Below are 20000 nucleotides of genomic sequence, written 5' to 3'. Positions count from 1 at the left end.
TATGTCGTACAGAGTCATTAAACATCTCGTTTTACTCGGCATAGTCCAATTTACACAATTGAGTAACTTATTTTGAATTACACATGGAGCACAACTGAAATAAAAAGAACAGTGTGAAACAAATTTTGAACCCTGAGTGAGGGATGGCGGGAAAAACAAACCCACGGATATGCAAAGTATTGTGCCCTGCGAATGGCGAATAGGTATAGAGAAGTAAGCGAATCTGCGAATGGTGAAGTTTTACGACACGCTAAATTTTGCTGGAATCGGACCAAGTCCGAGTCCGAGTCCGAGTCCTTGGCATTCACTGTTTCACGTCTCCTTTTGCTGTCCTTCACCTTCCTTAATTGTCATGTATTGTCCTGCCATGTTGAAACACATGACGTTTCATATCTACATCTGATACACAATCACGAAGTTTACAAATGTGCATTCTCTTTTTCCAACTGTCAGAGTTGTCTTAGAAGTCTGCACATTCCAAGCTGGTCACAGAGAATCATTTAAATTTACATTTACAACCAACAACTAGAGAGTTCAGAGATCATGATACCATAACCCACACAGTGCTCAAGAATATACAGGTGGCCTTGCTGTACAAGGATTGGAGACTTCAGCTTTAAACCTTGTCCAAACTGTACCCTTGGTTTGCATGTTTGTGCATTGTGTATTGTGACATTTATTTTCATGAATAAAAGAGTTATTTATGCTTCAGTCACATTTGGCTCGGCGGCCGTAGGGTCTAAAAAATCTACGGCCACTAGCAATTATAGGGCTGCCGCAGTGTTTCCACGGTCACACAATGTAGCAGTCACATATGTTTTTATTTTTTGGGTAGCCGCACGGGGTATTTAGAAATTGTGGAGACCGAAAATGTGGGGGTGCCGTGCGGTCTTTGATTTGATGTCGCACGGTGACCTTAGGGCGTCCCTGCGGCGGCCATAGAATTTTCAAGGCAGACACAAGGCAACCACAGGGGGGGCCTTAAGGTGAACGTAATTTTTTTTTCGGGGGGGTTGGCAAAATTCATTTTTCATTGATAAGAGCCTACGGCAGCCGCACGAATAACGCAAGCCCACCGTACGCCCTACGTACGGTCGACGTGGAACACATCTAAGTCATGGCTACGGCTTGTCGAATTGCTACGGCCAACCGAGAAATGAAAAAAGTTATAACTCCGCGCTTTAATTCCACGGAGACCCCTACGGCCTGTAAAAGATAGCCATACGGCGTAGGGCCACCATGAGGCCACCTCAGAAACTCTGCGGCTGCCGCACGTTTCTGTCAATTCAAGGGGGGTACGGCCGCCGTATCCTAGCCATAGAGCAAATGTGACTCATGCTTAAGAAACAAAATATTTTTTAATTTATTTAGTAACTAGGGTGGATAAGCCAATTCGGTGGATAAGCAATAGAGCCAATTCGATTTTGGTTCAGGTCTGGATGCAGATCCAGCCTATTTGCGGGATACAAAATGTAAACTGTTCAGCATGGCGGAGGTGTGCTCTCTATCGGGTGCCGTTCTCATTACAAAAGTAATTGCATATGCCTCGATCTGGTTGCTCAAATCCAACCTGGGAAGTAGAATAGTATCAAATTTAGTGTATGATCAACAAACCACCACCACATCCATCAGAGCATGCAGTTTGTGATGCTGGACAGGAGACATTGATATTTACCATTTGATGGCTCAAGTTATAAACAAATGTGGGTTTCTAGATCATATGAACAAAATAGACCTTCAACGTTAAACAGTGCTTCCCATCTGAAGGTACATGATCACATACAAACTGCGCAGGTAAATATTCCTTAACTGTGGAAATAAGATGCAACCATCATTTGTGTCTTTCTCTCTTGAGGGTCAATGCTTTCTAATAATGAGGACAAATTATCCAGTGTAGAAAACTCTCCTGTAAGCACACACTGAAATTTGATTACAACATCTACTAAAAATGATCACTGCCAGGGATAGTCGGATAATGCAGTTAGTAGGAAACGTGCTGGGATGGTCTTCGGCAAAAATGACACCCTTAAAGAACTGGGTAAAAACTGTAAACGTGCCTCTAATTGCAAAATGATTCAATGAGCTTTGCCTTAAGCCTTGGCACTGATTGTAGGCAAGGCCTCCAGAGGTCGAAGTGTTCGTCGTGACAAGTTGTGTGGGTAATGACCTTGTCGCTGTGTCTTAGTCCCTTTTTTTTGTTTGTTTAGTTTAATCACAAACCTCGACAATGAGAAAATTTATCTTCGCTCTTGAAGATGATCTCAAGATGCAGCAAGCCGATGAGATTTGCCAACGCGTCTCTCTGGAATTTCTTCAATGCCCAGGCCTTCGTTTTTATGATGCATAGCCATGTGGATGACCATTTATCATGTTATTTTTATTTTAGAAATTTCAAAAAAGAAATTCATGAAATAAATAATTGACAAAAATAAAGGTCATTCATAAACTGACGAGTTACATTTCTAATTGACCCTTTCCTTTGATTTGTTTTATTTTATGGCAGGATTGCATTGAGGTATCACAATCACCTTTGATCTGAATCGACTACGTTCAAATCTAGACCCATCCTGGTGTTTCCTATGCAGGGAAATACATTGATGTTCCCACCATCCTTCAATCGCCATGAAACTGGGTGTCCCATCTGCTAGCATTACTTGGTGGATGTTAAAGATCCCATGGTGGGCTGCGCCAAGAGTTGGTGAGTTATAGCTGGCACCCTGAGCAAATTGCAAATTCCTGCCCTGGAACGCAATGGCAAACCACCCAGTGTAACCAAACCACCCAGTGTAACCAAACCACCCAGTATAACCAAACCACCCAGTATAACCAAACCACCCAGTATAACCAAACCACCCAGTATAACCAAACCACCCAGTATAACCAAACCACCCAGTATAACCAAACCACCCAGTATAACCAAACCACCCAGTATAACCAAACCACCCAGTATAACCAAACCACCTGGCAGAACCCAAACACCAAATGTAACCAAATCACCCAACATCACCCTTTCCCAAGAACTTCTTCAGCAGAATGATGCTCTGTCAAGCTGTTTGATTGATTTTATGATAAAAATGTTCATCGATTTTAAAATTTTAGTCCTTTTAAAGGTAAGCTATTAGAATATTGTTGCAGTGATGGCTTCTAGGGGTTAATACTGTACAGCTTAGAAATAGTTATTTCCTTTTATTGCAGGTTTTAGTCTAAGAGTGAGGTAAAATTAATTTAATAGAATATGCGTTGATTGAGGTAAAATTAATTTAATGGAATATGCGTTGATTACTTGTATCTAAACCCTATCGTCTCCCTCCTAATGTTTTCTGTCGAAAACCGCTTCCTCCCATCAGCCCTTTTTCATGTTCCATCTATCATAATCCATCCTTTATGGGCTTTTGGGGAATATCAGCCTTGCACACCAACCGAGGTACAAGTTTTGGCACAACTGTGCTGGGCTATAACTTTTGAGAGGGGGTTGAGAACATCAGGGGAGGAGTTTCCTTTTGAGTGACACCCGAACGGCCAATGGACCACAGCTAATTGGCTCTCCTGCTGATGCACGGGACCAAAGCCCCTGCCTGTCTCTGGCCACCTCAATCCGATGGTTGCCCTTGGGGATTTTGTGGTGCCTGGACGGGCTGTAATTTTTTGTTAGAGTCGAGGCTCATGGAAGAGCTGGTACACTCAACAGATAAGGACATAACAGAACGAAAGGAAAAGAAGAGAAAAGGAGAGGGGAAACCAACAGCAGATTTGAAGGTCAAAATAGAGGGAGACTTGGACAAACAATGGGTGTGGGCAGGAATGAGGGGTAGGGAAGGATGCATGGGGTGGACAAGATGGATACAGAAGGAAATTCTCAGGCAGGAAAAACTATAAATTTGGAAGGAAGATGGCTTGGGGGTGGGGGGAATCTTTTTGCCCAATAATGCTCCTGTTCATATTGCCATTTGAACAAGGAACGTTTTTGTCGACGCCAACGTTAATGCTATATCACCAGATTTAAATCCAATTGAACATCTCTGGGATATCATTGATTGTTGCATTTGAACATTGTCAAGACAGACTCAGACCCTCAATGCACTGGAACAGGAGCTGATTTGGGCGAGCGTGGAATTCCATTCCTCGCATTCTGATTTGAGTGTTCATATGATCAATGCGAAGACGATGCAATGCCGTGGTTACCCGGGAATGCATCTCCCCCCCCACCCCTCCCCCCTCCCCATTATAACACTACGTATAAGGGAATGTCTCCTCTGCTTAAAGTTTTTTTTGCTTAACGTTGTACTCTTCAGGAATGCATCTATGACGTTAAGTGCAAACTTACTGTCATGTATTTTAAATTAACCACTATACAATATATTTCAGAAAAGATCCCACTTTGCAAAGTTTTTTTTCATTTATGCAATTCATCATATTAAACCAGATGTACGTCTATTTTGACCATAAGTCGAGGCCCAGACTTCCGGGAAAAGAAGTATCGACTTACACACAGAAAAATATGGTGTACACTTTTATGTATATGTATATATATATATATATATATATATATATATATATATATATATATATATATATATATATATATATATATATATATATATATATATATATATATATATATATAGCTGGATAGAAAGCTGAAAGGTTGAAGTTTATTGTACCAATGTCAAAATTGCCACCAAAATTTAAATTTTGGTATAGAATCGTCGTTTTCTTTTAGACCACATGTTCGACGTAGGCTCCACGTTGTCCGATCACTGCCTGCAAACGCGTTGTCATGTTCTCCATCACTTTGGGAAACGTTTCCTGAGGAATGTTCTGGATTTCTCGGTGGATGTTTTCCTTCAGCTGATCAAGAGTCTGAGGCCTAGGGTTTCCATAGATCCAGTCCTTGAGATACCCCCACAAGAAGAAGTCTGTGGGAGTAAGGTCAGGGGAATACGGTGGCCACTCAACTTCTTCGTAGAGGGAGATAAAGCTGCCCTCAAAATGTTGGTTGAGAAAACGCCTTGTTTCCCTGGCTGTATGGGGCGGTACCCCATCTTGCTGGAACCACTGGGTTCTCATCTGGATCAGGTTGTTTCTCCTACGGGCCTGAGTACGTAGCTCAGGCAGATAGAATTCCTGAATCATTTCGCGATAGTTCCTCTGGTTTACCGTGCAAGTGCGTCCCTGATCATCTTCAAAGAATTATGGACCAATTATCCCATACCAACCAACCGCCACCCACATGGTGACTTTCAGAACAGATCGAGGCACCAGTTCAGTTGATGCATTGCCAGGACTTTCAGTTCCCCAGTACCGAAAGTTTTGCTCGTTTCCCTCCCCGGAGAAGTGAGCATGGCATTCGTCCGTTATGTGAATTTTTTGAGGAAGTCTGCATCTTCCTCCAACTTTCCTGAGAACCAATTTGCAAAGTGTAGTCGTTTGCGTTTCTGTTGATCAGTAAGCACCGTTTCCGTTTGAATTTTGTATGGAAAGGCATTAATGTCTTGGCGAAGGATCCTCTGAACGGTGCTCTTTTGAATGTTTGTCTCGGCAGAAAGTCGTCGAATCGATTTTTCTGGACTTTGAATGACCGCCTGTCTCACCATTTCCACATTTTCTTCACTACGACCTGTCCTCTTCTGACCACTGTGACCCTTGTGAAGGTCACAGATGGTTCCCACAATGGTAAACTTTGCGATGGTGCACTTTATTGTCCGAAAGTTTGGTGCATGGCGCAAGTGGATACCGAAATGTCTCGAGTAAAGACGTTGCACCTGTATGACACTTTTCGTCTGGTGCCAAAGTTCAACAATCAGTGTTGGCATTTTTGTGGTGCTTGTTTGGTATCAAAATAAACTTCAGGGTCTCTGCAACAAGAAATGAAGCATTAGTGACAAAATTACTGCTTTTTAGGATCAAACGAAGCATTTTAAAAGTTGTGTATGTTTTTGGGGGCACCATATATATATATATATATATATATATATATATATATATATATATATATATATATATATATATATATATATATATATATATATATATATATATATATATATATATATATATATATATATATATATACATGTAGTTATAATTCCAGCAATGTGTGTGTGTGTCTGTGACCACTGTTTCACGACAACCAATGGTTCGATGTAATTGAAACTTGCCAGGTATATTGCTGGGGACCTGAGTTTGTGCCTTTTCAAGGTTTGATATTAATCGGACAAGTGGTTCCCAAGTTATGGCGATTTATTTACGAACCAATGACAGAACACGGTGCTATGACGTCACCATTGACGTCACAATTCTTTATTTTCTTTTTTTTTTGCACATACGGCCACGCACGTACAGGCACACACTGGTATACATAAATATATTAATTTATTTTGTGCAGTATTAATTTTAATTTAAAAATTATATTAATAAAATATAATTTTTATATTTATACACTGGTACGAGCAAATGTTTGCCAACATGTCTCTTTTCCCACCGCACCTACTCCCTCCAGACTCCCACCCTTTCCCATTCCTCCTCCAATGCCACCCCTCCCTCCAGACTCACACCGCACCCCTCCCTCCTCCCATCTACTTCTACCCCATCCCCTTCTCTCTCTCTCCTCCCACCTCACCCCTTCCCTCCTCTCACCCCACCTCCTGCCGCCAGACCCCCACCCACCCCTTCCTTTCCCTCCTCTCACCTCACCTCCCCCATCCAGACCCCCACCCACCCCTTCCTTTCCCTCCTCTCACCTCCCCCATCCAGACTCCCACCCACCCCTTCCTCTCCCAAATGAATTTTTGTACGGTGTATATTTGGAGACGTTAGCTAAGGTGGTAAATCTTTTTCTACAAATCTATTCTTTCACCCTTGAGAGTTATGTCGTTGGATGAGAAACAAAATGACCTTTAAATCGATGTATAGATTGTGTTTGCAGTATTTTCAGTTTTTGAGTTGTGAACAATCAGCACATTTGAGAGGTCACTTTATTAAATAAGTAATTCTTCACATCTGATCCCATATTTGTGTCACTGACAGTGAATATAGCATTTTTAACCACATTTGGGGAAAATAAATATTTAAAATAAGACCCGCTTTTGAACCTGCTAATCTCTAACTTGCCACACGTCATGTCAAAATGTTCCCCTGAGGGACAAATTCCTCGATATGGCCGAAATAAGTGATGCTATAGATATTTATCCTCGTCGCCACGTAATGAATCTGGGGTATGTTCAGTGACCGTTTCTTGCGGAGCGCTCACTGAGTGGCTTAAACACTCCAGCAAACACTCCATTCAAAACAGTTCATGAGGAACGGGATGCTTGGCAAGCGTGAGCTTGAGGCTTGGAAAATGAACATACCCCTTTGACATCTCGACAGCATTCAGTACAAACAAAACGATGACAAAAGGTCAGCACGTGTACATAATAAATATATCTCGTGAATTTCTCCGGCCTCCTGACATTAATTATGCAAGCAGGCATTTCACTACCAAGCTGATGTTCCTCACCGCTAATGTTTATTTACTTCACATGGTATGTGAATTACGCGCCCGTCACTTTGTTTATAAGCCTTGAAAAATTGGGCGAAAATCAAGAAATTTTTAAAATTAAAGACCACTATTTTCTTTCCGATGCATTATGAGAATGAACCTTCATTGGGCTGTGTATATTAAACCGCTACCACAATCACTGTGAGCAAAACATGCATTACCTCGTTTCCTCTGCATGAGTGATAGTCAAAATGTACTTTTGTTTCCTCAAAACGGTGCCTTCATTTAATGATGGACGATGCATTGTTCAGTCTTTAAATGTCCACCAGATGTCTTTGCAACCTCTTCCAAGGTGAGGCATTTTTCATTAGTCTGTGTGTGGTGGTCGTATAGCAGCTTAGCTGCCGGGGTAGCTATCATTTCTTGAAGCGCGACTGTGTCGCTCATGCAGTGCCCCTCTACCAGTACACACACTGGAACTGGTACTCATTTCGCCGACCTCGGAAGGATGACAGGCTGAGTCAACCCCCTGGCGTATTATTTCAGCGGCCGACGGGGCTTGAACTCAGGACCCTCGGATCCCAAACCGCTACCCTGACCACTAAGCCAACACCGGGCTCAATTTCATTAGTCTGAAACAAAATGGCCAATTAAAACCCCTGCAAGGTGAATGCAGGCTGAGACAAGGATAGGCCTGTTTTTGTTTTTTTTCATGATATTATGAGTTAATTATCTTCACAAAGGGTGTTTAAATGTACCCAAATAACAAGTTTTCATTCATGCACTCCCTTGGGGTGTCATTAGTATGCGTGCAAAGTTTTGGGTTGCTCGGTTTCATAGTTTTGGAGTTATGGAGGAGAAACACACACGCACACGCACACGCACACGCACACGCACACGCACACGCACACACTTATTTAATTCATAAATCGATAATATAATTACTCTCGCCGAAGGAGAGGGTATTGCATTTGGGTCCGTTTGTTGGGTCGCCGAAATAGGTGACCCTTGTTGTCAGTAATTCTGTCTGTTTGTTTGGATGTTTGTTCGTTTGTCATCAGCATAATTGGTAGTAAACGTTGGCCGATTTTGACCAAACTTGGGTGGTAGATACATCTTATGACCTCGTGCTTTGGAAATTGTGATTGTTGCTTGGGACTCTTTGGTTCCCTAGCAACAACCGAAAAACCTTCAAAATCGGTACCGTTCACGCGAAATCAATTCCGAAAGCCATTATCCCACGTTGGGTTATGAAATTTGGCAGGAATGATCTACAGGTGATGCTCTATCAAATATATTCTGGTTTTTGTGATATATGGAATACTTTACCCCCTACAATTAGGGTATGCACGAAAATTGGCGAAAATTGAAGGCCCCCTAGCAACCAGGTCATTGCATCGATATGAATGAAACTTTGCAGGTTCATGGTACTCAATGAGTAATACAACTTTGCCTCAGGACATATTGACCGATTTTGCTTAGGTCAGGGGTCAAAGGTCAATTAGTGCAAAAATCGATAATATGCGAGAGCTAGAGGTGCCTTCGTGCCAAATGCTACTCCTCCTCGGGTTATGGTCGGATGGTCATGAAAATTCACACTAATCGTCTGGAATACATTGTGCACAAAGGATCCAGCCGGATTTTCGATTTAGATCTTTGTTCACCCACAGCACCCCCTTGAACTTTGGAGATTTCCGATTTCAAACCGCATTTTTGGTACTTTTCATTCAAATGGATACCAAGTCGTTATCAGTAGATGGAACTGGATGAGATTTGATATGCATAATCTTAAGGTGATTCCCTATCCGCTATATGACATCCATTTTGCTCTATATCTTATAGTTTCCATGCTCGGCGACCCATCGCCGCCTACCGGCTTGTTTGTCTGTTTGTCCGCACAGAAGTTTCGTGTTTTTCTCCGCAACTGCTTGTCGGATTCACCATTGGTGCAACTACACATGTATAATGTTTTAATGATAATTATGATGTCATAGGTCACGTGGTGTGGCAGCCATATTCGAAAAACGGAAAGACTTTGGACCTCTGTATCTCTGAAACCGCACCAAGGAAAAAAAATTGAAACTTGGCACATGGAAAGTACTTCTCATGGGGAATGAGTGTGATTTTTATGATGTCATAGGTGCCTTCGTTATGACATCATAATTGCATATGGAGATTGCTACATCCGATCAGTATGAAATTGTTTGAGGGTCGTCAAGGGATAAAATGCTCAAAAACATTTTTGATGATGTCATCGGTCACGTGATTCGGCAGCCATTTTTATTTTATTTTTTAAAGCCTACAAAAATCTTCTCTGAAATGGCTGAACTAGTCATCACTACCAGCATTTAAAAAGTGGTAGTTCTAATTATGTCTCTTATTAATTACGTAACACACCAGTACACAAATGCCACACAAAATACAACACACAAAACGACACAAACACCACACAAAACAAGTCCTGGCGAGGGTCTGTAATCTCTGATTGCTCTTTTTCTTGTTGTGATTATATCAATAATATATATAATTATACATAGTGCAGGCAATTATTTTCAAAAAGTTAAAACTAAATATGCTATCATTTTGTGTGCTACCATGTACCTTCCAGCATCCATTTGATTGTTTTTATTGTTTGATTGTCTTTTTCAATTGTGGATGGATGCTGGAACGTACACCCTGTACCTTCCAGCATCCATCCGCATTCTCATTATTTGGAAAAATACGGTTCGGTGACACAATCAGAGCTGATTGACGTATCAAAGTTGTTTCCATTTGAATCAAAAAGTAGTATGCAATGTCACTATCTTTTTAATTACTCCCCAGGTTTGTCTCGACAACCTTTCATTTGAAACAACCACTGAATCAGGTCAGGACAGGTATGGGAGCATGCGATGGAGCAGCGTGTCGCTGCGTCCACTTTCCGCCTCCCTCTGGGACCTCCGTCTGATCATCCCCCAGGGAGATGCTTGGCGTATCCCCATCTCCTTGACCACTGACTGGTATAATTTAACAATCACAGAAACTTTCTCCAATACAAATCTCGAAATAATCCAACTATTTTCAGGCCTTTAATATTGTATCACCTTCGCCCAGACATTTTCATTAATTAATATTTGTATAGCAACACTACAGATTCAATATTTCTAACATTATGGATTTTTTGAGAAACTACATTTCATTACCTCCACCACCAACAGTGAAGGAGGTAATGTTTTTACCCCTTTCTGTCTGTATGTCTGTCTGTTTGTTACTTATGAAATCTAAAGATTTCGTAAGTATTGATAACTTCCGTCCTCTGTTTGTGTGTGTGTGTGTGTGTATGTTTGTTTGTAGGCACAATAACTCGAGAATGGAAGAAGCTACCAATGTCAAATTATACCACGTGATTCAGGAGGGTGATCGCTAGCGCTGATTAGATTTTGGTCAAAATTGGTCAAAGGTCAAGGTCACAGTGAGGTCAAACATAATTCCATAAATTCATGTGGAGAAATGGAGTATTTTTGCTTCGGTCGACGTTACGAGTTCGTTTTAACTTCGATTTTAATTTTGTCTTCAGTTTTTGCGATCGCTTAGGACGCTTAACACTCGGTTGTCGAAATTCTGGTAAAAATCCGATGTTTTGGAGATGTTTTAAGATTGTATAAAAATTATTTCACTCGCCGCGTGACGGCTCGTCACGTGGTGCAGCGCGCTCGAGCAGAGGCGTTGTTGAGTCACGTAAAGGTTTTGCGTGTGCGCGCTGAAGGTGTTTTCGATAAAGATGGTGTTTAAAAGTCATTTTTTATCCCAATAAAGGTCATTGTCGCATGCCTGACTCGCTAAGCCGTCGGATTATGTAAAGATTGTTGGTAGATGGCCGAATATTATGGTTTTGTGACTTTTGATAAAATAATATTAAATAATTATGTGGAGAAATGGAGATTTTTGCTTCGGTCGACGTTACGATTTTTGATGGTTTCGTGCAGAATCATCGTAGAAACTTCTGGTTTGCGTCACTACCTTCTCTAGAGACAGCTTTTATTAGACAAGGTCAGAGGTCAAGTTGACGATTTCGTAAGTACCAGTCTATGACTGCTTGTTTGTTTGTTTGTCTCTTTGTTTGTTTGTCTGTTTGTTTGTTTGTGTGCAGGATATCTCAAAAAGTTGTGGATGGATTCGGATTAAATTTTGTGAACAGGGTGTGTGTGTGTGTGTGTGTGTGTGTGTGTGTGTGTGTGTGTGTGTGTGTGTGTGTGTGTGTGTGTGTGTGTGTGTGTGTGACAAGGATGAACTGATTAGATTTTGGTGAAGATCCGGATCCGGATCCGACTACTCGAAAATTTAAAGTGATTCTTCACAATTGAGAGATAGCATGATATTTCAAAAATGTATTGGGCCTGATACGCTCTCGTGGGTCAGACATTATGTGGTGGAGGTATGCGCTCTACCGAGTGTCCTTCTAGTTTTCCAGTTCATCATCACCTCTATTTACAGACTTCCTTTCTGTCGATCCTTTAAGTGTGTTCTTACCCTGCCACATTATCACATGGGATAGTTCTTCCCTTTGAGTCTGCATTGATATTGATTCACCTGCATATTGTTTTTATTATCTACTTGCAAATATAATCCGTCGTTTTGCTGATGGGGTAATGAGGGGTGGGGGGGGGGGCGTTGAGAGAGCAGGGAGGGGAGGGAGGGAGAGGAAGGGGGGAGGGAGGAGAGGAGACAGGAGTGAGGGGACGCTAGGAAGGGGGGAAGATTGAGGAAGGGGGGAGGACGTAGGGAGAGCTACGACTCACCAAACGGTGCTATACTGTGGGAAGGAAGGGTGCGAGGAGGAGGTGAGAGAAAGAGAGAGAGCGACTATGAAAAAAAAAAAAAAACGAGAGAGAAAGTTGAGGGGTGGAGGTGGGGTTAGTCAAGAGAATGATATGTAATGCTTAATGACTGAACACACACACACACACACACACCAACTGATCGAACACAAATGAAAACAAAAACTAATGTCAGAACAGCTGTGCACAACAACACAACAAAGTTTGTGTCGTAATCTGCTGGCACATCTGCAAAAGCTTTGATATCCCAGTTCCAGAAAATTTGTGGGAACATGAACCAAAAGTAATCACTGAAAACATGGAATTACCTGCCGCTCACGAACGACCTAAAGATCCCATTGAGCTTGATCATCAAAAACAAAGCGATGTGGCCAGATATCATACTTAGGTACAAAAAAACAAGGCATTGTTGATTGAGGTGTTAATACCAGTGATTTTAGACAAAACGATGCAGAAATCAAGAAAATGACCAAACACCAAGACTTCAAGAATGAAGTGAGAAGATCCTGGAAGTTGAAGACTACCAAAGTTGTACCAGTGATAGCTGGAGCAACAGGAATGATGACAAACAATGAAGTGGGACGTTGGTGAAACCCACATATGTAGATACCAATCAACGGCACACACATACACACACACACACACACACACACACACACACACACACACACACACACACACACACACACACACACACACACACACACACACACACACACACACACACACCTGGTCGGTCTCTGTTTCAACTCCTGACACCCACCCACCACACATGGAGATAGCAGGCGACAATAGCAACTTGCACGTCTATCCGGGAGACGACACACACAGTGATTAATCACCCGGCCTGCGAAACCCGGGAGGACAGTTTAGAGCTTGGTTGGGACTTGAATCCAGGCTACACAGACTGAGCATGCATACCTCTCAGCTTTCCTGCCATGATGTGGAGATTCCTTTCTTCAGAACTGAAAAGTTTTTTTTTTTCTCATTGTGATCATCTATCTTTAATTCCAGCAATCTCTGTGTGTGTCAGTGTGTGTGTGTGTCTGTGTCTGTGACCGCTGTTTCTCGACAACCACTGGTCAGATCTAATTGAAACTTGCCAGGTATATTGCTGTGGACTTGAGGATGTGCCTTTTCAAGGTTTGATATTAATTGGACAAGTGGTTCCCAAGTTATGGCCATTTATTTATCAAACTAATGACAGGACACGTTGCTGCGTAGGTGTGGCCGATGGGGAAGAGATCCTCAGCCGTGTTCCCCATTATGGGTTACAACGTACGGATTCCGGATAGTGATGACTTAATGTATTCTAATAATTTCTCGATGTCTTATGCGCATTTATAGATAAACACAATGTCCCAATCCAGTCGTCGTTTACGAGAGCGAAGGAACGGCCTGTGTGGTTGTTGTTGTTGTTTCTGGCTTGCGGTTTGAAATATATGTATTTTTTTTCTTCTCTTTTCTTTGTGTTTTTCCTTGTGATGACATTGCGAAAAGGCAAAATACATTGGCGCTAATTGAATAATTGGCCATTAAAACTAAATTGCGAATAATCGTAACTGCGATATGCGAACTTCCGGACAGTGAGGACTTAACTTCCGGACAGTGAGGACTTAACTTCCGGACTTCCGGATAGTGCCGACTTACTGTATTCTTTCTCGACTTTTTCTCGATTTCTCGACTTACTGTATTCTTTCTTTCTCAATTTCTTTCTCGATTTTCTCGATATTCTCGATAAAACACAATGCCCCAATCCAGTCGTCATTTACGAGAGCGAAGGAACGGCCTGTGCAGTTGTTTGAAAGTTTTTTTTTTTCCACGTACGGCCACGCACGTACGGGCACGCACTAGTATATTTTAATTTGCCTTCCGACCTCCAGTGTAGAACCATGGTATCGCAATTGAAACTTGAAGAATGCACCAAGTGGCTTCACCACACAATGCAAGAAACTTTTAAAAGTGAAACGTTCAGTTTTTATTTGTATTTATCTATGCCGAAATGACGGGTCGTATGAGGTCATCAAAAAGGGGAAACGTCGTGGAAAATAAAAATTCACATTTTCAGTGAGGCAGCCATCGCTTGTTGCACTGCAGAACAAAATGTGGCCAACGCAGGTGAGTCACCCTGAACTTTGTTGAAATCGATCTGTAGACAGTATTCAGTGTTGTGTGTGTTCAGTGTGAATATTGTAGAGCACTGGCTTAAGCACTCCAACAAAACGGTTGATAAGAAGTGGCTCTCTCGGCACGCAATTGGCAATCACCAAACCGTCATTTTAAACATACACCTGGAGATGCCCAAAATGTCAAATATGTCCGAATTGGACAAATGAACACTTTTCTAGGAGTTGAAACTGCTTCAAGTTCGATTCTGGAGCTTACATTTTGTAATTCTCCTTAGTTTAAGAGATACTCATGGTGATCGCATGTACGGAAATGAATTAAGGCAACGAATGCTGACATCTCCGGGCATTTATAAGCCTTGCAATGTACCCAGTGATTTGTCGCTATGATGAACAGGCATTCGATAATATGAGTGAGGAAAGTGGGGGAAAAAAACTTTATCGTTAAGAAATCGTTGTGGCCTGTTGCAAGGCGAAGCATGGTTGAGCAGGCCAAAAAACATGGCGGCTTCAGACCCCAGCGAGGTTACCCAGGAAACGCCTTAAAAGCCCCAGACAGCGAGGTGGCTGAGGATCACCCGATGAAGGATATAATTAAATAAGGCCGTTAATTATCTTTAAAAGGGGTGTTTTAATTAACCCAAACACTCGATTTTCACTCTTGCACTTCCTTGGAGTTTTCTTAACGTGCATGCAAAGTTTCAGGCTGCTAGGTTTTATGGTTTTGGAGTTATGGAGGACACACACACACACACACACACACACACACACACACACACACACACACACACACACACACACACACACACACTGACATTTATTGGTGTAGATACGCAAGTCTTGGTGCAGGACTTCATCACGTAGCCATTGGAGAATTTACAATTTCAAATTGTGGATTACAAAGTGATACGCTTTGAAAGATGTCCAGCATGTTCTATCCGTGCAGGCAATTATTTTCTCTAACTGCCCAAACAAGGACAGATGTGCTCATGTCCACACGAGTTTCAGATCTGCGTATCATGCCCCGTGCCCTCAAATTGTCCAGGCACCTGCTCAATGGACGCCATCGGCTGTCTTCGTGCGATCTCCTGATGAATGATGCTACCTCCGCTGGGTGAATCAAAGCAGGCACACGCTACGCGGTCACCGGTGCTACCGACAGTTTCAAATTGCATATGTCTATCGAATGGAACAAGAAGGGAAGAGCTTCGTCTCAATCATCCGGCAATAAACGCTCAATTTTCCACGCTCGCTTTAACAAGCACCTTTGGAACATCGCTATTAATAACGGACGCAATTAAGCGCAGATCCTCGACACAAGGCCTGCTAGAGGGAACAGGAGGGAATCTTTTTCTTCTTTATTATTTTTTTCTTTTTTAATAACGGCGGTTAAATTACCCAGGAGCTCCATGCATCATGGTCGGCGGGAATGAAAACTCTCGCTGTTTTAATGTCTGCATGCCAGGAGATCTAGGCAGAATTAAAAACAGTTACACCAGAGCTTTATAACTCCTCTTCCAGACGATAGGGTTACCTGGAAGGTGCTCCTGCATCCCTGCAGATCAAACTGTTTTGGGGTTTATTGTCCGTTAAAGGTGCCTTGCGTCGTTGGGGGAGTTCATCACAAGAGCTCGTCCGAAGCACGTTTGCCTTTGGGATTTTTTTATTCCTCAAATGGTCGCACTGCATGTACTCGAATCACACGATGTTTCAACACCGTACGGCCCAAATAACCTGGGCAACAATCTTGAAATGATGAAGGTTGGTCTTCCCACACTGTGGGAGTAAAACTAAGGCCACAAAACTCTCGGTTGCCACTGTTCAAACAAAACATTGCCCTCGTTAGTCTCTGTACATTATGTGATGAAATGGACTGCTTGCTCATGCATATGTTTATTTCAAGGTGCTTGACCTGTCTGGATTTGAACCACACTTCAAACGCATCATATTAAACCTCAAGGCAGTTCAAGTGGTGTTCCAGATAAACTTTTTTCCCATACTGTCCAAGGCTTATAGTATTCGTCCTTCGTCTCTTGTACCTTATTTTATCACCTGACCAATTTATCAATGGATGACAAATTATTATTACTCCAAAATGACAGACATATTTAAATTTATGCAAATAAAGTGGCGGTTGACTTCACCCCCACAATACTACATTCATGCCCCTTGCATCCCACCCCTTACTCCATCCCACCCCTCACTCCATCCCACCCCTCACTCCATCCCACCCCACACTCCATCCCACCCCTCACTCCATCCCACCCCTCACTCCATCCCACCCCTCACTCCATCCCACCCCTCACTCCATCCCACCTCTCACTCCATCCCACCTCTCACTCCATCCCACTTCTCACTCCATCCCACTTCTCACTCCATCCCACCTCTCACTCCATCCCACCTCTCACTCCATCCCACCTCTCACTCCATCCCACCTCTCACTCCATCCCACCTCTCACTCCATCCCACCTCTCACTCCATCCCACCTCTCACTCCATCCCACCTCTCACTCCATCCCACCTCTCACTCCATCCCACCTTTCACTCCATCCCACCTCTCACTCCATCCCACCTCTCACTCCATCCCACCTCTCACTCCATCCCACCTCTCACTCCATCCCACCTCTCACTCCATCCCACCTCTCACTCCATCCCACCTCTCACTCCATCCCACCTCTCACTCCATCCCACCCCTCACTCCATCCCACCCCTCACTCCATCCCACCTCTCACTCCATCCCACCTCTCACTCCATCCCACCTCTCACTCCATCCCACCTCTCACTCCATCCCACCTCTCACTCCATCCCACCTCTCACTCCATCCCACCTCTCACTCCATCCCACCTCTCACTCCATCCCACCTCTCACTCCATCCCACCTCTCACTCCATCCCACCTCTCACTCCATCCCACCTCTCACTCCTTCCCACCTCTCACTCCATCCCACCTCTCACTCCATCCCACCTCTCACTCCATACCACCTCTCACTCCATCCCACCTCTCACTCCATCCCACCTCTCACTCCATCCCACCTCTCACTCCATCCCACCTCTCACTCCATCCCACCTCTCACTCCATCCCACCTCTCACTCCATCCCACCTCTCACTCCATCCCACCTCTCACTCCATCCCACCTCTCACTCCATCCCACCTCTCACTCCATCCCACCTCTCACTCCATCCCACCTCTCACTCCATCCCACCTCTCACTCCATCCCACCCCTCCCTCCATCCCACCCCTCACTCCGTCTCCCCCCTCACTCCATCCCACCTCTCACTCCATCCCACCCCTCACTCCATCCCACCTCTCACTCCATCCCACCTCTCACTCCATCCCACCTCTCACTCCATCCCACCTCTCACTCCATCCCACCTCTCACTCCATCCCACCTCTCACTCCATCCCACCTCTCACTCCATCCCACCTCTCACTCCATCCCACCTCTCACTCCATCCCACCTCTCACTCCACCCCACTCCTCACTCCACCCCACCCCTCACTCCATCCATTTCAACACTTATCTGACACTCACTTGGTCTTATCCTCTTTCTCTCTCTTTTCATCATCTCTTCACTTTTTTTTCTTTTTCTTTTATATACCCTCTCAATTTATTCCCTCATTCAGCCTTGTATCATAAATATATACGCCAATAAATTTTATTCAAACACATCTATTCACATTATCATTTTATGACTGCTTGGTAAAAATGCTGTAATTTTCAATGTTGCAGTTTCTGCAGAAAACTTTGTTTTCGAGATGAACATAAAGGACCATGCATTTTACCCACAGGGTGGGGTTAAGGTGCATTTACTTCGGGTGTGGGAGGTTGGAGGAGGAGGGTGAAATTTCCACCATGTTTGTGTGTCATAATAAAATAAGGCAATTCCATGTACGTGTATGTACTGTATGTATGTATAGTGGGGCAACTTCGCTAAATATAGCATAACAATTGTGCATTTTGTGAGGAAAGCACCAAATTTGGCACACTAGTAGCCCATCATATTATGAACAGATTTGGATATTGGGCCATCTCAAAATTTTGATGGCAGTGGAAAATGGCTGCCACAGCCATCAGCGGCTGAATTTGAGATGGCCCAATATCCATATCTGTTCATAATATTGTCGTGGATTCGCGCCCGCCGGCGTGCGAACGGCCACGTAACTCGAATCGCGGCACGTCGCCCACCGGACGGACAATCCCGTCGTGACCCTCTCGGACTAACGCCGGGAACTAGTCACGGGTGGACATTTCGGTCTCACCACGATCGTGCCAATCGGCCCCCGCGTGGGATAGGGTTGCTCGCCAAATTCGACCTACCTAAGTACCCACACGGAGGGTAGACCGGGCGATCGCACCTCGCCGCAGGTCGACTTCGGACACGGGCCACTTTAAGCGACCCGTTCCGTACTATCGGGATAACCGAGCGGTGTTATCGTCGGCCTCGACGGTTCGATTAATTATCGGGCGCTTTAGCCCACGACCAACCCTTTACGTGAAGTAAGATGGAGATTCAATAGAGGAAAAGACGAAGCGAAACGGGAAAACAGTTCAACAGGAAGCACATTTATTTCGCGATGAACGGAAAGCACACGTATACAATTACACCAAAAGCACATGTAAAAGAAGAAGACAATGCAGAGCTATCCGACTACCGAGCACACGGCAACACTTATACAGTTTTACTTCACAGACGGCGCCGACAACACATATACCCAAAGCAAAAGAAAAGGACCACCCTCAAGGATGAGGGGGGTAGGCGGGCCTGGGGCCGAGACCGCATCGGGCCTACCCGTCTGGTGATGAGACGCAAAGTGGCGGTGGCGCCCCAACTCCGCGGGCCTCGCTGGGACTGCCTGGTATGGGGTGGGAAAGGGGCCCCCTTCTCGCACTATCTCAGCGCGGGGGGAAACAGGAGGGGGTTGTTGATGCTCGGGGGAAGGAGGATATCACCCTGTCTCGGGTCCCGCGACGAGCATCTCCACCACGACCTCGGTCGCGCCGCCGGCCTCTCCCTCCGCAGCTCCCCGACTCCGACACGAGCACCCCCTCGACCGCCTTCGCCACCGCCACCTCTCCACAGCTCCGTCCGACCGCCCTCTCCTCTCTTGATTCGTCCCAACTCTTCACTGGCTCCGCGAACTCCCAACTCTGACTACTACCACTTCTTCCCAGCTCCACCGACAACTGCTCCTTGACTGACGAACGCAGCCCCTTATATGCCCCGTGGCTTCGCCCCTTCACCTTCGACCCTTTACCTCCGACCCTTCACCTCTAACTGGCTCCCCATTGGACCGAGGAAAAGTGGGCGTGAATGCTTTTTGATCCATTAATTTGCATATAGCGACCACACTCCAACGCCCTGGAGGCGGGGCCAAATCGCCCCACGCTCACCGATAGGACGGAACAGAAGTGGGCGTGAGTCGTTTTTGATCCGTTTTCTTCGGAAAGTCTGTGATGTTTCTGAACACGCTGCTCGGTGCGCGCCCTGCACGAGTCCAGTATCGGTGCCCACAAGTGGCGCAAGAATGGTAGTGATGCGATGGTGGCGAGTTGTGACGGTAAAGGTCGTGGCTGTTGTGG

Source organism: Eptatretus burgeri, chromosome 8, assembly GCF_056783735.1.
Source record: "Eptatretus burgeri isolate ZD-2024b chromosome 8, Ebu_testis_v1, whole genome shotgun sequence".
In the NCBI taxonomy this organism is placed as follows: Eukaryota; Metazoa; Chordata; class Myxini; order Myxiniformes; family Myxinidae; genus Eptatretus; species Eptatretus burgeri.
This window is presented reverse-complemented; position numbering follows the sequence as displayed.